We start from the raw sequence: 5025 nt of genomic DNA, 5'->3' as shown, positions 1-5025 counted from the left end.
AATGGGCACAGGAGAGGGAATATCTGTGCAGCTAGAGGAGCCAGGGAAAGATGTGAAGAAGGGAAAGATGTTTTGGGGCAGAAGGAACAGCATGCCTGGAGCCCTGAGGTGGGAATGGGCTTGGGGGACCGAAAGAGTAAAAAGGAAGCCAGTGGACTGGGACGCTGTGAGTAAGGAGGACGTGGTGGGAGATGAAAAGAGATGCCATCCAGACCTTCCAGGCCCCCCGGAGGCTGGGGAGGGCCACGTGGTCCACACAGAGTACACCAGGAGCCACTGGTGCCGAGGTCCCAGCATCTGCTCTGGACAGCGGTGGCCCCCGTTCAAGTCCTGCTTCTCAGTGGCTATGACACCTGGGAAAACTTCTGGGGGGCTGGACCTCAGGGTCCTCACCCGTGAAGGTGGTAGAGTAATTGTGACACCTCACCAGGCTGTCATGAGCATCAAGAGAAGTAAGAGGCAGGCTGCCTGGTGGGGCACCTTTCTTCTCTCTGACCCCGTCCTCCTTAGCTCAGCAGCTTCCTCACCTTAGCCCTTGCAGAGTCTGGGGGATGGGATAAACTTCATCTGATAAGGGATTCCCACCAGCCACATCTCAAGGGATTTTGTTACGCACAGAATTCCGGTTTGTCAGCAGTAGGGTGGGCTTGGGGGGTGGTGGGGGGGAGGAAGTGGTCCAGGAACAAAGGTGCCTTTGCTTTCATAGTGCTACCCAGTGCTACCCTATGCCCCCGAGCCTCATTCCATCCTGGAATCAAGATACCTGGGCAACTGGGCAGCTGTCAGGTGGAGGTTTCTGAGATTGGACCGAGGGCAGGGAGAGCTGAGTGTGGCTGAGTGGGCGGCGCATGCAGGCAGAGGCAGATCCCAGACAAAGATCCCCACGCCCTATAGACAAGGGCGTGGCGCTTCCACACAGACGTGATGGGGTCCTCGGACAAAAGCGAACTGTACTGCTGGGAGCTGAACCCCATGCTGGGAGCTTGGCAAACATGCTTTCAAATCCCCCCGGCACCCCATGGTACACATATGGAAACCAAGGCTCAGGAAGCCTCTTGCCCATTAGGGGTACAGGTGAATCCACATGTTTGGCCACACTGTCTTGAGTTATTATAATAATGGAGAAGGTCAAAGGAGTGAAGGATCATGGTGCTATTAAGGGGCATGGGGTGTCCCAAGTCCCAGGTGGCGGCCCTTGGATAGGCTGCTTGGCTCTCTGGACCTCAGTTTACTCAGCCGGGTAATAAGATTCCCAACTCTGAGCTGCCTAAGTGAGAGGCTAAAGTGGGGTGTGGGAGAGAGAGGGCCCTGCAGAGTATCTGAAGCGAAGAGGGCTTGATGTCAGTGGTTCTCTGCATCACCAGCTCCTTCCTCCCTACCTCCCGCCTGCTCTGAACCTGCTCAGATCCCAGACATGTGCTGCAGGCTATAGATGAGAACACCTGTGGAATTGCCCCGGTTCAGATCCCAGCCCTGTCATCCACTGGCTGGTCTCTTCTCTCTCTGGGCCTCGTTTTTCTCCATCAAACCATTGCTCACCTCCCAGGTTGTTGTAAAGACAAAAATTAAATGATTCCCTGGATGAGGAGCATCAACTCTGGATGATCCTCACCCTCCTCTCCTGGGGAGATCCAAATCCCCAGAGGCGGGACCCCTGCCCTCGGAACTGGAGGGCCAGGTGTGAGCAGAGGGCCACAGAGCTGTCACCCTGTCCAACCAGGCCACTAGTGCAGGTGCAGAGACAGTGCTGGAGAAGCCAATGGCTCTTTCCCAAACCCACAGTGAGGGGTCTGTCTGGACTTTATTGTAGAGTAACAGGGACCTGAGACCAAGGTGACTTGGGGAACATGCTTAAGGGCATGTAGAGAGCACCCCCAGGGCCAGGATGTGGAGTGAGACTGTGTTTGTCCAGCAAGGGGGAGCCAAGGCTAGTTCTTGAGTGGGGGAAGGGAAGGCTAGGATGCTCCTCTCTGACTTCAGGAAGCCTGAGAAGTGGGAAAACCATGGAGGAAGGCTTCATGTTTACATCTTTTTAGGCTCTACCTCCTGCGGAAGTGGGGAGTCAGAGCACCATGGAGACAACTCCCAGTGCAGCTGGATCTGTGGGGTTGGAGGAAAACTGGGAGGCTTTCCAGGGAGCCCCACTCCCCTAGGAGGAGTCTGCCTGGGGCCTGGGAGGCAGCTGGCATCTTGCAACCCTGCAATTAGTAGGGAGAGGATCTGGGTGGTGGTGGGGTGGGGGTAGGGCGAGAGCTGCAGCTATTTGGTGGGTGCTGTCTCTGCCTCCAATGTTTCACCCACTGCCCCAGAAGAGTGCTCAGGATGGCTGGCAGGCCCCAGGCAGACAGGACACTGGGTTCTGGGGAGGGAATGCAGAACATAGGCAAAGCCAGAAAAATAACAATAAAGTCTTATTATTGGATGTGGGTTTGGACGACTCAGTTGCTATTGTCCTCATTTTACAGACTGGGAAATGAAAGCCCAGAGAGGGACAGGAGCTTGCCAGAAGACACAGCACCCCCACCCCATCCCAAAGAGCGGGGCTAGATACCAGTCTTATCTGGAAGTCTGTGGTACAGGGAAGGGAGGTCACAGATTTCCATGCAGGCCACCCTGCAGGGCTACCCTGGAGGGTCAGGTTGGCAGCGTGACCTCTGCTGTAGAGCGAGGGGAGGCCAAGCCTTCAGAGGGCTGACTCCAGGGCCCCCAGCCTGCCCCTGCAGGGGGAGGAGGGGCTGGGTGGGGCAGTCTGGCCCAGCCAGTTCCCTAGCCTGTCTGGGCACTCCAGGCCTGGGAAGAGAGGCCCTGGCACCACTGCCCCTGGGCTGCTGCTGATTTGGGTATTCGACCATCTGCCCTGGGAGACTTCTTATCTGAGCTGCAGAAAGACCCATCCAGGACTGGTCCCGCAGGCCCTGCAGTGGGGTTGGAGTTGGGGGGGGAGGGTGGTGGTTCTGGCTTCAGCCTTCTACCATGCCATCCATCTTCTCTCCTTCCCTCCCCTTCCCTCCTGTTCTCTGCCCTCCTCCTTCCCTCTTTCAAAGATGCCCACTAAGCCCAGGCTACCTTGCTGGCTGCTGGCAGGATTCTCTGGCCTCCAGGAGCAGCTGGTGGGATGGGAGAAGCAAATGCACAGCCCACTACCACTCCAATGAGCCAAGTAGGCTGATCTCTGAGGGGCTGGGGTGCTTTGATGAGAGAGGGGCAATTCTGGTGGCAGTAGGAAGTTCAGTGTAGTTGGAGCTGCAGGGTCTTCGGGGACATGGAGGGTGGTGGGGCTGCAGGGGAGGGCAGGGGCTGTACCACATAGGGCCTTGCCTTGGAGGGGTTGGGGTAGAGGCCACAAGCAGGAGCTCAGGCCTCAGAGCCATCTGACCTGGAGTGCCAGCATCCCCACCAATGAGCTGTGTGGCCTTGGGATGGTACTTGATCCCTCTGAGGCTTTGCATCCTTGGTCAAAAGTGGGAAGATGTGGTAGCACTGGCCTCGACGGGTGTGAAACACATCGTGTGGCTTCGTGTTCCACAGTCACCCCTGCGGGGAGTTCTGGGCCCACGCCTGACACACGTACTGGGCCCGCTAGAACTCGCACTGACTTTGGGCCAGCGTCTCCCCTTCTCCAGTCACAGCTCCCTTGCCTGGCCGACCGGATCAGGCCAGAGGAAGAACCCTCACACGGCCTGGGGGGCCAGGCAGTAACACAGTTGAGGTGCGTGCCGAGCAAGGCTGCGTGCGGGCAGCGCCCGCCTCTCCACCCAGCGGCCACGGCCACGCGGGACGGTGAACCCAGTGTGGTCTGACGAGCTGATGCCTCACAAGAAGGAAACCTGCATTATTCTGCGAAACTCCCCATTACTAATATTAGCCACGCATTTAATACAGTTTTTAAAGCATCACGGGGGCCAAAGCTGACGCTTCTGTTGGCAGATGCTGCCACCAAGAACAACGGGACGAAAGAGCCTGGAGAATCTTCCAGCCCTGTGGTCTGTGGCTGTCTCTCCCCTCCGGAGACTTTGGTTTTCCCTTGGACAATGAAGTGGGAAGCCAGACCCTCCCCTGGCTGACATTCTCAGGAGCGGCCCCGCCCGCAGACAGGGCCGGGAATGGGGCCCCTGCTCAACACTCTCGGCAGAGGTGCCAGGGAGTCTGGGGGAGCCCGCTGTGCCTGCGGATCTGCTCTGTGTCTGGGAATGGCAGGTCCGCCTGCGGCCTGGGGAGGTGGCTCCCAGGGCTGTCGTCAGTGAGGGCCTGGCTCCTGGGGGTCAAAGGGCAGTATTTCAGCCTCTTCTGGGGCCCACTTCCTGTTTGGGAGAGAAAACAGAAAGACGACTGGCAGGAATGGTCCTCTTCCCACAGCCTTTAGGTCGGGGGCCCTGGCTTGTGAGGAAAGACCCATAGCGGGTGGCTCCCCACAGCGGGGTCTCGCCTACTCCCTCCTTTCCCCTCAGAGCCCAGGAGGGAACCTGGGGTCTCTCTGCCAGGATAGCAAACCCCACTTCACCAGCATCACTTGGTCGGGTGTGGCAACACGGGAAATGATTGGTGCCCATATATATCACTAGCTGGGCTCTGGCACCATCTGGGTCTCAGCACTGTATCCTTAGGGGCCCCTCAGATGGTCACAAGAAAGAAACCCACTGCAGGTAGCTCCCCTCTGCAGGCAAAGAGCCCCTTTTCTAATTGAATTGGACTCCTTTTTGGTGCCAGGCCCCTGCTCAGCGCCTCAGATGCTCCTTGCTCACCACTTGAGCACAGGCAACTCACCCCTTCTGCCCACTAAAATAATGCTGACACAGCCTCTTTCTGCCGAAAGCAGGCCGGCCTGCTGCCGAGGATTCCTCTAAAGCATCTCATTAAAGGCAGGTGTCTCCATGCCATCTCACCTGGCAGATTCAATGATGTGTGCGATTGTGTTCTGATTAACAGTTTCCCCCGGATTTAATATAAATCTGCTGGTTAAAGAGGGTTTAGAAATTAAGCATCAAAAATTAAAACTACCTGCAATTTCATTACCTAGAACAGGGC

This window comes from Canis lupus, chromosome 2 (assembly GCF_011100685.1).
Source record: "Canis lupus familiaris isolate Mischka breed German Shepherd chromosome 2, alternate assembly UU_Cfam_GSD_1.0, whole genome shotgun sequence".
In the NCBI taxonomy this organism is placed as follows: domain Eukaryota; kingdom Metazoa; phylum Chordata; class Mammalia; order Carnivora; family Canidae; genus Canis; species Canis lupus.
Note: the sequence above shows the minus strand (reverse complement) of the source record.